The 17,959-nt window shown below is 34.5% G+C and overlaps 1 protein-coding gene across 1 annotated transcript in view; it reads right to left on the reverse strand.

The window, feature by feature from the left end:
- LOC150095123 (glucose transporter type 1-like) overlaps positions 1 to 17,757 on the reverse strand; it is a 407,241-nt gene extending 389,484 nt beyond the window's left edge. Inside the window, exon 1 of the mRNA XM_090411496.1 lies at positions 17,649 to 17,757. The gene's annotated coding sequence lies outside the window, so the exon portion shown is untranslated. The remainder of the gene's footprint in view (positions 1 to 17,648) is intronic.
- Between the last annotated feature and the right edge of the window lie 202 nt (positions 17,758 to 17,959).

The following is a 17,959-nucleotide window of genomic DNA, read 5'->3' on the forward strand; positions in this document are numbered from 1 at the left end:
AAATTAGAGTGGATTAAAAAAAAATCATAAATTTAACAAAACAGAAAAAAAAACGATATCGGTAAAAAAAAAAAAAAAAAAAAATCCTCATTAGACTAGCGGAGACAGCATACCCACTCTTCAATAGACGGTGGTCATAGTTGATCCAATAGGCTGTGGATTCGAATCCTACGGTGGCATACCCGTTTTTGAAAGTCAAGGACGACGATTTTTGTCATCAGGCGGGAGACAACTATCCTGCATACCGGAAATTTGAGTGGTTGGTTTAAAAAATTCCATGTGGTCTCTAGATAAGGTTCTTGGATTACCTAATGCTTATTATAACTTATGTCCCTCAGGAGCGCCTATTTTGATACCAGTTCCAGGAGCGCCTGCAACTGGTATCAAAAGAGTACGACAGGAGAGTCCAAGCCTTAGACTCTAAGGTAAGAAAGTTATAATGTACTTTGAAGTGCATTGCTTCTTTTTTTTTTTAATTTTTCGGATAATCTAACTCACGAATCTAACTAATGTACTATATAGGTCAACACATTTTTATGGACATTTGAACAAGTGGAAAATTAAAAATGGAAATGGAAAAGAAATAGAAGAACGAATTCTAAATAGAAATATATCTTAAAGAAAACGTTTATCTAAACCAGTGGTTTTCAACTTATGGGTCGCGACTAAATGTGAGGCTTGGAAGACTTCAAATTGGTCGCCATTCTATTTTCGCGAATATGAACATCATGCAATATAAAAACCGATACTAAACAATTTCAAAAGATTTCATTCTAATATTGTTAAGTTATTATATAAAGAATATTATATATCCAGTTTTTAGTTTCCAAAAAAAAAGTAGAACTGTTGTTGTAGGCGGAACCATGGATACGAGATTTTGAATCAGAATTGAAAAGTTAGCTGGGGGGGGGCATAAAAGTACCATTAGTCTGTTTGTAGATTTATCCTTACCATATAAAGTAACCTGCGTGCATAGTATAGTATAGTATATTGGAATAATTTTGAAGATATCAGAAGAGAAATTAAACTTCACTAATTCTAGAGTGCCTGTTAGTGATATATTAGTAAATAAAGAAGTGACATCGAAACTAACCATTATGTCTGCATTTTTGAGGATCACATTTTTGAGGATGTGAAAACTGTTAAGCAAGTTTATAAGTAGGACCGTCTAAGCTATCAACTATAGGATGTAGGGGAATATTAGATTTGCTGATGATTTTTTGGGTCAAAAAAGTCACTGTTTTTCCAATAATTTGCGGACTTTTCTTTTGAGACATAGTGGGGTTTCGATCAATATTTTGGTAAATAGAAGTGTCATTCAAGAGATCCTGCATTTTTTTTTGTTGTTGTTATTGTTGTAATCCTCTTCATTCAAGATAACTGTGGCATTATGCTTATCAGCTTTAGTAATCACAATATTTTTATTCTGATATAACTGTTTTAAGGCGGATATTTCTTTCTGTGGTATATTGTTTTTTGTGGTATATTTCTGTGGTATATTGCTTTTAGGTGGTTTTAGATTTGTTTAGGATGCTAGCTATATCGAAGCGCACATTATTAGGTACTGAAGGTGGAAGAATGTAAGTACCTCGTTCTATGTTTATTATAATTTCTACTTTTGGAACTTGTTTAAGTCCCGCCCTCTTATCAATCAAGAATCATCAATACTATAACTGACGGAGTGACTTCAAGCTATCCCAGTATTCGTTTCGACACTAATAGAATCAATATCACTTCGACTTCAAGTTGTCCTCAGGACAGCTCGAAGTCGAAGCTTGAGGTATACAGGGAGTACGTACATGATATTACAATAGGATTTTAATTTCTCTATCCAAAGAGTACGTCCATTAGATTGCTAATGAATCTTTAATTTATTACTCACAGCGAATGCATATTTATTAACATGGAAATACGTGAGTTGTTTATAATATTAATTACTTTTAGCGGATTTCATATAACCTATGTTTTATAAAATAGTTTGATATATAAAATAGTTTCTCTGTCTATCCATAGTTTCCATTTGAGTTAGGTCTGCAATTTTCAGTAAGAAAAGTTTTTCACTACCAGTAAACAAAGCATAAGACCATATTTTCAAAACTGCGTATTGTATTTCTCGAATTTCTGCACAGTCAAAAATCACGTGATACCACAAGGTATGTTGTTTACACAACTGAAGCAACTTATGTTGTATGCACAACTAAAATACTGGAGCGTGATTTAGGGTTCCCATTTGTAAAGAATTATAACAGACGGCCATGATTCATTGAATGATGGAAACGTAATAGTGACACAAAAAAATGCCTAAATGAACAAAAAGGGATGGTGAAGGTCTTTCAGCTATGAGTTCAACCTGTTCATAGGTCCACAAGGGTTTAGGACAAAGTCTTCCATATTAAACAGCAAATCCTCTAATTCCATAGGAATAATGTTGTACACACAAAATCTCAAGTCAAAATCACAAGCAACGAACGGGATTCAATGGTTATAGTTTCAGTAATATTCAATAAATATCTTTTTTTATAAAGTGAATGTACTGTCTCCAATCTTTCCTCCTTGTTACAAGAAGTATCGTCAAGAGAGTAAAAAAGAAAACGGTAAAGACATTCAAAACTAAGTGTCACGTAGCATGCGTGTACTACTCGAGTCTCGGTCACAAAGCTATGCGAGTAGAAATATGCACTATTAAGAGTTCAAAGGAAACAAACAGTAGTTATTCTAATTAAATGCACACGTTACACATCACACAACAAAATTTATGGACTGTTAATCGTGATTCATTTCTAGAAGTAATTCGACTGTCTCTTCCTGGAAACGTGCAACTTTACGACATCGTCCGAATCTCAATCGTTCTGAGTGCATGTCTGTGTCCAACTTCTGAGAATTAATCAAGATTAACTGTTCATAAATTTCGATGAATGATGTGTCACCTGTGTATTTAATTCACACAAGCGCTCATAACATAAGTGTAACACGATTCTCTGGATTTTAATTATTTTTTGTACAAAAAACGCTCCTGAAGAAGTGAACTGATCTGATGGCACACGAAACGCTGCATAGCGATGAATTAATATAATTTTATTATTGTATTTCATGTGGTCTTTATACCGGACGTTTGAAGATTATGAAACGCTGTTTTGCTCACATTGCTCTTAACGAGGGTTGGCAGTATATGCATATTAAGTGACACTTATTTTAAATACTGTTTTTACAGTTTCCTTTTTTATTCTCCCTGACGATGTCATTGTAACAAGGATGAAATGTTGGAGACAATAAATACATTTTGACATATTTTCACATATGATAGCAGTTATTCATTTTATAAAAAATGTCCGATAAGTATGCTTCCTTAAAAGGTTCATTCAGTAAGTAGTTTTTAATGAACAAGGAACTTTAATTATTTACCTAATCAATGTTCCCGATTTTAGCAGTGGATACATAAATATCTCGGACATTTAAAAATACAATTAAAATAAGAAATCGTGATTTTATAGGAAGTTGATCTGAACAGAAACTACCAAAAACAATTTTATAAAAATACGCGCGGTGCTTCCATAACCAGTAAAAGGCCTTAACCAGCTTCAGTGTGAGAGGTAAAAGTGAATAACACTTGACCGCGAAGAAAAATTATCGATAGATAACTTCTCAACGGATAACATGTTCTTTCGCAATGGAAAAAAAGTTAAGAAGTTCTTTAATGACAGAAAAACGGAGTAATCAAGTGATCAGGCGGACCGCGCTGAATTAATATTGGTTGCTAACATAAAATCGATCTACTCAGAGTAATTGGATTTTTCAAACATTTAACATTCAGACAGAGCAGATGAGAGGAGAGAGAGAGAGAGAGAGAGAGAGAGAGAGAGAGAGAGAGAGAGAGAGAGAGACTAATGGAAAATAAATAGAAACATCAGTATATTAAACCAAAATAAACATGAGTAAATAAATTAACAAATAAACATAAAAATAAACAGACAAACAGCAAAGCATTGAGCTAAAAGTCCACGACAAGATACACCTCTTACCTGAGACCTCCATCCTTCCAGTTTGAGTCACTATTAGGAAACGTTAACTAAGCTTTTTATAAGCAAGGTTGTTAGCATATTGGAGACTGAAGTGGAATAGATTTTTTCCCCTCGCTGCAACTCTTCAAAGAAGTCTCACATCACGCGCAATTGACATCCATGCAAAACGGATGGCTCATGACCTTAGTTCGTGACATTAATCAACTGAATCGTGACCATAATCAACACTTAGGAATGTATACAATGCCTTGCCAAAAGAAAATGAAGCTGCTTCACTCACAATCCAGTTCATCTCTAAATAAAAGAAAGCTCGAGCAAGCAAGAGAGATGAAGAAAAAGTCAGAGCATCTTCTATCGAAACTACAGCAGATGAATTTCGTCATTGATCACGTCCCGATCATCAGCTGCGGACCCGAAGCACATAACACAGAAAGCGGCTGCAGGAAATACGTGGCTGGAGACGTGCTGTTGTCATTGTTGTGTTGCTATGGTTTCCGGCATTTGGGATGACACTCATGTGATCAATGGAGAATACGTGCTTCCCTTAATCTATTGTATGCAGAGGAGAACTCTGCGATAAATATCCCTCTGATATTTGCATAGAACAGTCTCGAACAATACTATCACAGCCATCTATCCAGCCCAATGCAATTCATTCAAACTTAAATGGCTCTTCAGAAGAGATGCAAGAATCAGTGAGAGAAAGAAAAAAAAAAGGATGAAATTCGGTATTTCGGAGAGCAGTGTAATTGGTTTTACAACCGGTTAAAGTTATGCTAGCAGACTTTGGATACGTACTAATGTCACTTCCATGGAACATAAATAAAAACGGATTGAATAACCATATGTGGGTACTATTTAACCTTCTTTATGCGATCTATCTATCTTATAACAAAGAGAACAATAGTTGGTAAATGTCTACATCAAAAACAATATGGGAATAGCCAAAGAATGCAGAGGTAATATCGCAATTGTAATAGCCAGAATATGCAGTAACGTTATATATTAGAATTTTGATTTAAAACACTATTTTCCTCTCTCGGTAACAAGAGATGATAAATTTACAGAGGATATTAACGCAAGTGATTTAATTCTGAATCAACGATTTTTGTAGACTTGAAAATTGGAAACTTCCAATAAGCCTTTTCCTGTCCGCTGTGGTATTCAATGGTATTCTTAAAATGAACTTAATCTTATAACCCAAATAAGCAAATGTATAAATAACTTATGTAACTGTTTATAAGATTTAAATTAAAATTAAAACATGTCTATTAATTATTTATAAGTTTGTGTAGCACCAAGTGGCTCCGAATAAATCAGCTAGTTATCCAATGAATTCACGCCTGGATAATGAGGTCACAGCTTGATGATTGTTTAGAATTATCAAGGATGTCGGCCTGGTTGGCCGAGTAGTTAAGGTCTCCGCTCTTCTCTCCAATTAATAGGCTGTGGGTTCGAATCCCGCCGTAGACATGGATGCTGGTGACTGCCTTACGGCGGTAGATGCATTTCATCACTTGCTATGTAAATATCGTCCCGCTTACTGAAGTCTCCTAAAACAGATCTATATTTAGTCTCTAGAGCAGGATTTCCAGATTATGTAAAAATAAAAAAAAAAGACAAAAATTAATAAAAATAGGGGGGGGGAGCTCTAACTTATTCACGTAGTATGGGTTTAAAACTTTTCGTGAATGGAAGTCAGATTAAAAAAAAAGCAAAAGTTATAAGACGTTTCTTGTGTATATCAATTGCACGCGCCATCAGGCTGATTTTTCGATTTTTGTAGGAAAAACCAAATATTTTGCTTCCACCCTCCACTGAACTGAATTACTCATTCCAACAGAATTTAGTCGTTTGAAAAACGCTCTGCAAAAGGTTGCTTATCCCTTTGATTCGGATCAGGATCGTTGTAGCATGATGATCAATATGATGGACAGTTATGCCCATCTTAATGATTCCACAGAAGATTTCATCTAGTGCATGCATAATCTTCCAAGAACTGGCTTTTAGAATCAAATCAATCTCAAACATCAGCGCATTTAATTATCCAAATGACCACAAAAAAGTTCACACAATACATAATCAATGTTCGGTTTATTATTGAATGTTAGTTTGATTTAGATTTATGGGGTTGATCAAACCAAGCATATGCCAAACACAGCTGAATTTTTATTTTATTTATTTTATTTATTTATTTTTTAATTTTTATAGGTGCTAAAATGCAACACACAGATGTTGGTACAGTAGGTAAACCCATACTGTATAATTATTACATTGCATTTAATAGCAGTAATACGTGTTTTATTTAAAGATCCATGCCAATTCAATGTTAAATTCAGCAGTACAGTAACGATGGTATGAAGCGCCTGTGGCAAGTGTCGAACTTGCGCCCCCTAACCCAAAAATGACAAAAATTTTGAAAAATTTAAATGTAACAAGTTAAATTTTACTAAATGCAATATGTTAAATACTTACCATTAACCTCATCAAAATGTGTTGCAGAATTTGTGTGTCTAAAGCGGCGTATTGCCGAAATTTAAAAATACAATATAAAATAGTGGACTTTTATTTATATCTATTTATTTATTTTAAAATTTTTTTACGTTTTGCGCCCCAAACCTAGTTGCGCCGTGGCGGACACCTCTTTCGCCACGCCCTCGTTACGGCACTGAAATTCAGATCTGCTGATTAAGTATTTGGCCAGTATTCCAAGGCATCCCATTCTTCTATCACTTTCAAGTCGAGATCTTATCCCATCGAACCATAGTTTGGGGATCTTTTGCTGATAGATAGAGAGACTCACAGTATTTGAAAAGGTATAGCATCGAAACAAATAAAGTATTATGCAGTAAGTAAAACAACATATTCAATATAAAAAAAAGATAATCGATGTCGTAACCCCCCCCCCCCAGCTCAAATTACATTTTATGTTCATTGGGTGCATTTATTGTTTTCAATATAAATGAATAGATTCGGCACAAAGAAGGTTTTTAACTTAAAAAATAATTAGGAACTATTATTTTTTAAGTTAAATAATAATTTAACAAAAAAAGAAACTGTGAAATTGAATAAGTGTACTGATATTTTTGCTAAATTCAGATTAGCATTCCCAGAGTAAAAAAAAAAAAAAACACATATCAGAAACAGGATGCACTACAATCAAATATATAATACAAAATTCAAAACTATTTCCAGAAAAAAAAAGAGAAAAAAAAAGAGAACTAAAGTCCTAAGATCAATCTCCAACTTCTAAGAAAATAGTTTTTCAGATTTATAACGGATTTTTATTATTCTTGTTATTTTCTTCTGACCATGATGAAGGAAAGGAAACAAAGCAAAACCTGACTTGCCATAACGATAGTACTGTATGTATTTAAAAAAATTATAATACCCGAATAAACTCACGTAAAATATTATTTTATTGGTAAAATTTTCGCCTAAGTATCAAAGGCATCTTCAGTACATGCGAAAGCTAATCGAACAATAACTGGTAATTCCAAAAGGCACCACCTAAGTAGCTAATGAAAGGTCATTAAATTTCCTAACTTATTAATACACACACACACACACACACACACACACACACACACACACACACACACACACACACACACACACACACACACACACACAAATAAAATAAAATAAAGTTAGGAAAGATTAACTGATTTAAAAAGTACTACAGTATCTCTCACAAAGGGGATAGACATAGACCATTGGATCTGCTCGTAAGTTAGGAGAGTGAAGTAAAGTTTCACGTTTCTTTATAAAGCCGTTCCATGAAGAAGAGACTTTTTGTGCAGGACTCTTGTCTTGTTCCAATGAACTCTATGTCTAGTATTAATAGTATACTCCGAAGTCCAGAGACTGTTCATACTGAAGGTACTGAATATAAGATTTGTGTTTCTCTAGCCGAATAAAAGCAGATCTTCCTGTTTGTCCGAAATAAGATAACCCACAAGAGCAAGGAATCTAGTATACACCTGGATGATTGAGATGTGGAAGCTTGTCCTTTGAAGAAGTGAGAAAGGTGGAGATTTTTCTAATTGAGCGAAAGACAACAAAAATATTTAGTGACTTTAAAACTTTTGCTATGCGTTCACTAATGCCATGCACATAAAGGATAGGAATGCGAGTTATTTCTTCTGTATTTGAAGAGGTAGAGATACCAAAACTGTTCAAAGCGCTTTTGATGAAAGAATTCTTATAACCATTAGATAAAAAATGGGAAATAATATATTGTAATTCTTTCTGTAATAGTTCATCTAAAGAACATAAGGAGTGGGTTCGAGTGAACCAGTGTTTTAATAGTTCCAGCCTTTTGACTTCGATGGTGAGGTTTAGTATGGATTCAGTAAGTGAATGGTGCTTCCTGTTTGTCTAAAAATATGCCGACTTGCAAACATGTGGCATTTTAAACACTCCTGAATGTGCCAAATTATGGAAGCGTCGACATATTATTGGATGATTTGATAGGGTCTGTCCTTCAGTTCAACGATGGCCAAATAGCTTCTCGGGAGCCTGATTTATTCACCGAAGATGAACGAACGTTCTTTAATGTGAAACACAAGAAACGCAGCCAAAATGAGTAAGTTGGCTATCGCTACTTTATCTCATCAAATTTTCCTTGAGGTGAAAGTTGAAATTTTGTTTCTTAGAGTGCTCATTTTAAATATTACCCTCACCAAAAAGTTTCTTGGCATTGTCACAATTTTATCCCCCCCACTCCAAGATTCGTACCATTCTTCCTTCTCAGGATAGAAAAAGGAAGAGGCAAAATCTTATAACTGAAGATGGTGCAGTTCTATTTAATGTGTATTTTGATGAAATTATCAAAATATACAGATAGAAAAGTGTGTTGTGTTCTTTGTCAGAAGCAGATATTGCAAGAAAACTATTCACAGTTTGATTAAATAAAAAACAAAACAACTTCCAATTATGAAATAAAACTCCATCCAAAGTGAAACACAACAATAAAATTATCATTACGTGACACCTCCAGGGGATCCACAGATTCATCGAGGGACGGCACCCACTCTACAGGTGTCTGTCTCCATCCCTCCATCCCTCAATCCACCAACTACAACTAACCGCAGTTGCACCAACGTCATTTACCGTCCACCACCACGCGTAATTCCACAGATACTCACAAACATCCATGCCCAAGGAGGAATTCGAACCCGCAGCCTTTTGGCTGGAGAGTGGATACGCTAACCACTCGGCCAACCAGGCCAGCAAACACGGACTCCTAGTGTAAGAAGCAGATAAAACAAAAAATAAAACAGATCACTCTTTTTAAATTCTTCTAATACAAAAAAAAATCAATTCATAGATGATTTTGGTACTTATAAGATCTTAGATTCAACTCAAACATTATTCGACAAAAAAAAAAAAATTAAGAAGCAAAAAACTCATAAAACCAAGAGCATTGGAAATATGGGACCTCAAGTCCTCAACCCTTCAAAAAGCAATAATGGCCTCATACTCGGGTGATGAAATTGGTCTTCAACCTAAAGACATTCATAAATATCCATGCCGCGCTATAATTTGAACCCTCAACCTGTTGATTGGAATCCAAATACGATAGCTGTTCGATCAACCAAGCTTGCTATGGCAATATGAATTTGTAGATATGGCAGATAACTCCAAAGCACGTTCTTTAGTATAAAATTCAAGAGACTATGGGTTCTGAGAGAATCTTGTCCAGTGTCAAGTCTTCTTGGGACTTCCTGAACTCCAACACCATCGGCTCTATTCCACTTAACTTCAATAGAGCTTTGGTGTTGAGACAATTCACGATAAATGATTTGTAGCTCATTAACTGCGAAACATAATGAGATCCATTTTATCGTGGTGGGTTGAGACGTGTTCTGACATGTTACGACTTGCATCAGAAATTATTTGGATCAGTTTGTTGCTAGTAATCATAGAGAGAAAAAGTTCTACAAATTAGTAAAGATAAAGAATCGTTATCAAAACATAGAATTAAAATTTAATGGATAAGGTTGGGGACGTCTGAAAAGAAGGAAGTCGAAATGCTATATTAAGCTTATAAGGATTGAGTAATGTAATGAGTACTCAAACCTACATCGAACTAAAAGGATAAGTAATGTTATCACAATAAAATAATAATGTAATTTTTTCAAAGAATGAGATAGAAGTTTATCGCTTCTTACGATTGCTCTTTTGAAGGAAAACAATTAGAATGTATCGAAAAAAAAAGAGAGTTTGTGGAAGGGTTTGTCAACTCTTTACTGTGTATCATCTTGAGTGCAGTTTGCATACCTACCTGATCTTTTTAAAAGCATCGGTTTACATACCACAGACAACGCGAAATGCAGCGTGGAGAATCTCTGTTCCGATTCCTAATGGAGTCCTAATACTTTGGTAACATACTGCACTTGCGGTGTAGACAAACCGAGATCACCAAATTTGGATCATAACTTATATCATAACATTAATTATCTCGCTATCCTAGATTAAACGCACACGTTCTTTCTCACCGAGGCAACACACTTTCTAACAAAAACAGGAGGGCACATCCCTGTTTCTGAAAGACCACCGCATCCCAAAATACAACAGCTCACTTAAACCCATTCGGACAATTTCCACTCCACACACGCTGGAAGTGTTCCATGCATATTAATTAACGTACTTGTGTCTGCCAGAGCTTCTCTTTATCCTCGGTGTCGACTAACATAATCGGAATTATGTGACAAATCTCCCGAGTTTCGTATTCTCTTTCCTACAGCGACAAAGAGAGATTTGGTGCGCCTAACTCTGTGTAAACAGCAATGCGTCCTCTAATCCGGTTGTGATGAGGCGTTCACTGATGCCCTTGAATATTCGGGGAGAAGAGGGGGGGGGGTCGATAATGAATTAAGGGGTTGGGTAATTACCTCTCCTATGTTCGCATTCACTGCAACTAATTTGCTTTACACAGTGCATCGGTGCAGCTTACAGAGCAGTGCCATCTGTGAGTTTAAACTGAAACCGACGCAGGGAAGTCGCTCCTTTTCCCCCAGACTTTATGGGGACGGATGAGTATAAGATTACAATCGATTGACATAAATGCTAAATAACAAATGGGAGTGTGGTTTTCGACCAAAAATTATTATGCAGATACAGAAAAGGCGAGAGATTAATAAAGAATAATAACAGAAGGCAATTAGATGACAGGGACTTTACCTTTTCTCAATACCGATCTTCTCTTAGCAGAGAAGTTATTGCTCATTTTATGACAACAACACATATTCTATCTAATATAAGGATCCACTTTCACTGGACACAGCTGCTTGTTCACGACTAGTGAAAAGCGAGAGGTCGCGACATCTGTTACACTTTGGTCGCAACCGGAAATCATCGTGCAGACAGAGAGGTGTTTCAACTCTCACAGTTTTCAGTTCATGTCCTACTAGGTACTAAATGTGCTACTTTTTTTTAAGTGAGAGTGAAATTTAAAATATAAAAAAGGAAAAAAGATGAGAAGGAAGAGAACTAAATTAAAAGAGGGTTTAAGATCAACTGCTCTTCCGACGAGGTCTTGTAGAAATTCCTCCTGTTTTATTATTTATTTCCGCAAAATGGTTTCATTGAATTCACAAAGTAAAGACAGCTATAAGATAGTTTTCGGATGTTTTAACAGTCTACTTTTATTAATAAGAAACAAAACCAATATAAATATATAAAAGAACATGATCAGGATATACTGTACGTGAACACAAGCTGCAGGTTCTGGTTGGCAAACTAGTTAACATATAATCTTTTTTTTTTTTTTTTTTTGTGGTCTCCCGTATACAGCATTGGTATATATGCTGGTGTATCGCGGCATTTCGCGTAGAGAAAATAAACCTCGACAGTAGCTCCGGACACTAAAGGCATGATGCATCACCTTATTCCGCTAGTCCATCTAAAGCACTCTTGTTCTCTCCGCACTGCTTATTTTATTAAAATTTGATATTTTTTGATAAAGAAGCGAGTCTGAAATAACAGTAGTAACACGCAATTCGCATTACCAAATCAACAGTATCTTCCCCATAAAACACCGTAATGATATGGTTTTCTTCTCAGCGAGGATCGCAAACTATACGAGGAAAAAAGAATACAAAAGAAAAAACGACTAAGCGTATCTGCAACAGTAGCTACAAAGTCCCTATGAGAAGGCAGCAATCTGCAGTGTTTGCTCTTAATAAAAATTCTTGTCAAACTAATCAGAAATCTGATAAGTTTAACATGTTCACCAAATAATTAAAAAAATATAAACAAAGTGAACACGTGAGGGAGGTAGCGAGAGGAATCCGGATTAAATACGAAAGCAAATCCATCAATTTTTTTTAGAATTATTGATCAGTTCGGTCCATTAATCTTCTTGAAACCAGAACACTGTGTCATGCATTATTTACATGCAGAAGTTTTGCAATAGGACCAATACACAGTGAGAGAGAGAGAAAGAGAGAGAGAGAGAGAGAGAGAGAGAGAGAGAGAAAGATTGTACATTTTCTAAAAAAGTTCGATCAAAATGCATTTGGTTCGCTGCGAGCAATGGAAGAAGAAATCGTTTAATTGTACCGAATCTTTTTAACACTGTAAAATATTAAAGCAGATTTTACAGAAAAAAAACTTAAAGGAAAAAGAAAAGTAAATTCCCTTACACGTAGTATAGAAAACCCATAGAAAAGTAACCAATAGAAAAATTAATCAAATATAACATTCCGATGTTTATATATTTTATAGATTACTTAAAGCATTCCGAAAGATATTTTACATAAAGATACACGAAGATATTTTAATTGTACAAAAAAATAAAAACACAAATAATACAGCATATGCAAGACATTTATAAAGATAATAAGTACTAAGCTACTGCAATAAGGAAATAAAAGAAAGTGAAACGATGAAAGGAATTTAGGGTGATAATTGGGTTTACTATCTGTATTTTTCTTTTCAATACTATATTTCAAGTATCTTGTAATTTTATACTCTCGAATGCTTTATGTAAATCTATAAAATATCATAATAGTGTTTTATATGTTTTATATAAGTTTATAACTTATTAATTTTTAGTTGTTTTGTACAATATATTGTATACGATCAGATATTCTCAAGAAAGACTTGGCAAGACAGTTAGATATTAATGATTTATTTTCCAATATCGTGAACATGGAAGCATTCAAAGATAAATGAATGTAAGCTTTTGCAAAATCGTTTTTTAATTCCTACTGCTGTAACATCTTATAGAATTTAAATTTATAAACTTAGATATGAATTTAAATTCATATATTCCAAGATGGACGATTAAATTTAATACATGAATATATGGAATTCTATATTTTCCTTGCAGCAAGAATTTTATTTTATTTTATTTTATTTATTTATTTTTATTATTATTTATTTATTTTTTTGCGATTTTGTATAATCTGAAGTACTGTGGATGAAGTACAGTTGATTTATAACTTAAAAATGGAGCCTCTGTGATTCAGTCCGTAGCGAAAGCCCTTCGGTTAGAAAGACCTGGATTCGATTCTCGTTTATGATGCGAGTAACCAACTATTGTCAGGTCTTTTCGACTAAAGGTGAATTAGCCGGTCTCATACAGAATTGAAGAGTTTCCCACTCCCAGAAACTTGGGCACCTCAGGGAATGATGGTAGCCTGAACTGGCTCCGGGTCAGGAGATAATAACTTCTGACCAATACCTCATCTCGCATACAGTTGGCAATAATGATATCCTGCTCCCATATGCTAACAACAACAACAACAACAACAACAAAATAAATAAATAAATAACGTAGTTATATAATGTTGATTTCTGAAATAGGGTTTCTACACTATAATAACAATTTGAATAAAACTTCATTATAATACATGCATATTATACTGGCCTCAGTTGCATCTTCATCATCAAATTCCTCATATGTAAACTCACGGGGTGCACAGGGCCTATCGACAGTATTCTCCCAAATTAGTCTATTATCTGTCACGACTCCAAATACTGTCAGGTCTTATATTTTGCTCTTTAAGGAGCTTCTGATGTATCAATTTAAGTACATCTTGGTGTCTTCCTCTGGGTCTTTTTCCTACCATCAAACACCTCATCTAACCTTTCCTTTCCCATTCTGTTTACGTGACAATATTACCTGAGATTAGCTCTGCTTACACATTCTTGAATAATAATAGTGTCAAGTTCCTTTCTAATATCTTCATTTTTAATATGATTCTGCCACTGATGCCATCAGTTCACTTGCCTAATTTTTCTCAGAACTCTTATAGCACTGGTCGCTAGTCTTTGATGAATTGCTTTATTTCTAGCCCAGTTCTCAGATCCATAAGCTATAATTGGTTTGAACACTGACCTTTATACGGGTACTTTAGTGTTTGGGCTAATTTCTCTCTTTTTCAATAAAAATCTACTCAATGTTGAAACATTGTACTATAGGTTCTACACTGAGAATGCGGTCCAAGTTTTCTCTCTCTCTCTCTCTCTCTCTCTCTCTCTCCCTCCCCTCCTAACATCGAAGAGTAACCTGCTATCATATTTAGGCTTCATCTGTCTAGATGTGTTCTTTCCAAAGTTCTTTGGAAAAAGTCTCTGCTTGAAATTATTTAGCACAGGTTCAACGGTAATTTTTATATTATTATTATTATTACTTTATTCACACAATTGAAACAGATTCAAAGTAACATATCATTCTAATAATGACTGGTGATACAGAACAATTCAGATTCTACCCAAAAATCTAAGAATAGCCTGTCAGGTAGCTTCGTAAAATATGGACTGTTCCAAGTAGTGCTATTTTTTGTAGATCATATGGAAGTCAGTTCGTGGATGTTTAATTCTTGTACACATTATTATTATTAATATTAATATTAATTGAGATGTTCATTGGTTTTTTTCTTTGAACAGATACAATTCTCTTGTATCTGTTCAAAGCTTTGACGAACTGGTTCGTTAGGTCCAACTTAATGTGCAATGGTTGCTTTTTTAAAAACCGATTTACTAACGCCTTTCTAATAATTTTTTTCAATATAACTTCTTGCTGCTCATTTCTTCTTTTACTGATACTCTGTTTTCATTCAGATGTGCCATTCACAAAGGTTAGAGATTTAGTGTAACTAGATGAGTGGCGAAATAACACCAGGCCCCCTCCCCCCTCATGTAACGCATTTGGTATTTTCGTATTGCATTTTTCCAAGAGCAACCTGAGGGTTTTGTGTATTTCTTTCAAATAAACTAAATGTGCTACATTATAAAAGAAACCCTCATCCCTCATGAAGGCTTCTTTTGGACGGATCTATGAAGATTCATCACATTACTACATTAAAGTACTACATTAAAATCGAAACAGAGCCAAATTTGAAGAAGTCATTATTGAAATCGCGACAATGGAACGACTAGAAGTCGGGTTATATTTTAGGTAAGGTTTGTGAGTGGTTGAGACGGACCCAGACAGAATGGTGGGTTCTGATTTGCATTCTGTTAAAAATGGTCGCCAGTTGAGTAGTATCCTGCATGGTTGGCCGAGTGGTTAGCATATTCGCTCTGGCCATGGGCGTGGATGTTTGCGATTGTCCTACTAACTCTGTGTGGAAAGGGTGTCTGCGACCCTACCACTTCTAGTAGAAGGCTTCGATCCTATGAGGTATGGGAATGACCATACGGCGTCCAGTGACAATAAATGTGAATAAACAGAAGCAAAATCGATATATTTACTCGCAAATTAAACATTTCCCCTTACTTCAACGAAGTATAATGCTATCCACATAATTTCATGTCTGTCAGAACATAAAATCTGATGTACAAATCTGGACGTTTTGTCTCTTTTTTCAGAAAGTAAAATCAGTTTCCTTGAGGGAAAATCCTACGGTCGCTGTATGAGACAGCTCATTAACCTTTCAGTTGAAGTTCTTATCAGTTGTAGTGCGTCTAGGACGCGCGACACATAGGGTTTTCTAACCACAGGGCGTCATCCTAATTGCATAACGGAGATGTCGCTGCGGTTTCTTATAGAAATCAAATAACAGTAATAAAGATATTGGCATAATACTTGCAAAAATTTCAAATAAAAATTATGAGTCAAATTCGAGCTACTGGTTTTTGTAACCACAGTCTTGTTTCCTCGCTTTCAAAGACGTCAAAGCAAAACCACATAAAAAGGAACGTAAATCCTCATCATGGTTAGGATTTGTGCCTCCTTTGGATTGCTGGCTTCTCTTTGTAATGAGGCAGTACTATTTTTTTGGTAGCGCAAGATCATAGTTATTAATAGAATATGCAAATCATCACTAAAAATGAAGAAATTTTGTAAGAGATTCCAGTTTAAGGCTAAGAAACGGTCGTTATAGTTCTTCGATATTTCTTTGTGTATATCTAAGTCACGCATTTCGTTTATCGTCTCAAAAAAGGTAATAGCAATGAAACAAGACAGAGATTTTTGCTTATCCCAAAAAGTAGTCAAAAATTTAAACCTACTTCTTCAGTAACTATGGGGATTGAGAGAGATTAATTATTTATTTACAAAATCTACTGTTATATAAATTTTCCAATATGCTAATGAAAAGAAGGACCATAGGGCTTCATTTCGGCAATGTAATATTCCATATTCTAGTTACAATATGCTCATTTTCAATCAACTTTTCAATCAGATGAATCTTTTATTTGTTTTTATATTTGAACTAATTATTAATAGTACTAATTAAAAGCAATAGAAATTTATGGATGTAAAGTACGTAAAGAAAATATAAAGCATTTAACAGAAAAACATATCTCGTGAAGCACAGAAAGGAAGGTTGTCTTTAGTGGTAGAAGGAATTCTGTGTGTTTGAAACTTTTTTGGAATAAGATTTCTTAATCTTATAACTGAATATACATATGAATATGTATGAAGGCAGATTTGTTTTTGTTTAATAATCATTTATACAGTATAGTACGTTGCGAATACCGTTGCACTGGCTGCGTTCAAATTTTTTTTTTTTTTTTGGTTCCTAATAGTGTGATATTGTCGCCCTCACGGCGGAAAACCAAATGTACTTTGTAGCGTTTATTTTCATTCCATCTGTGCTTCACGTAACTATCCATTTGCTGCACTAGATATTCATCACGAAATATAAGTTTTTTTGTTTTTTTTCTTTATGTAATTTATGCGTTCAGTTTATTATTTGAAATAACTTTTCGTATACTGTAAGTGCATAGTATAAAGCATGCTGTGTTAAATAGCATTACTGATAGTGTAATTACTGCTATCAGTTCTAAACGTTTTGGCAATTTAAAAACCAAATTGGAAGCATACTAACATATTGTTATGTATATCCTGAAGCACAAATTTTAACAAATTCTAGTAAGTCAGAGAGCGCCGTTATTGCAATATATCATTTCGACGCATTTTGTCCCTTTTTGCTCCTAAATAGTTTGCTGGAAACAAAAACTGAGATGATTCGACAACTTTTTTTTTTTTTTTTTTTGTAAGAATTTAAAATACCAAATTTCAATAATATTCGTCCAGCTAGTCCTGAAATAGCTCACACACGGACAAAATGCAATGAAGAACATTGTTTCTTATTATTTGAGGCACAAGGAAATCTCGAAGTTAGTATAACTCCAAAATAAATAATTAAAATAAATAAACAAACTGACCATGCGAAGTTTTTTTTCCCTTTTTTTTTTAATCACAACGTTTCAAAACAATATAATGAAGATCATAGGCTAGAACTTCTATCATTCAATTCTTAACATCGATTACTTCTTAACAAGAAATATACTACCAGAGACGTGCAGAGTATCACAATCAGAGAAGAACAAAATATTTGCTAAGTTCAAATAATCTCATGCGAGGGGTACGCATGACAGCAAACCATCAGTACGGTACGTATGCAACAACAGAAACGAGAAGGCAGCTGTTGATTCCTCTTATAGTATCCTTTAACTCTTTTATTTTCGCAAGTATC

Source organism: Typopeltis vanoorti, chromosome 21 (genome assembly GCF_054136105.1).
Source record: "Typopeltis vanoorti isolate ZY-2024b chromosome 21, IOZ_Tvanoo_1.0, whole genome shotgun sequence".
Taxonomy (NCBI): Eukaryota; Metazoa; Arthropoda; class Arachnida; order Uropygi; family Thelyphonidae; genus Typopeltis; species Typopeltis vanoorti.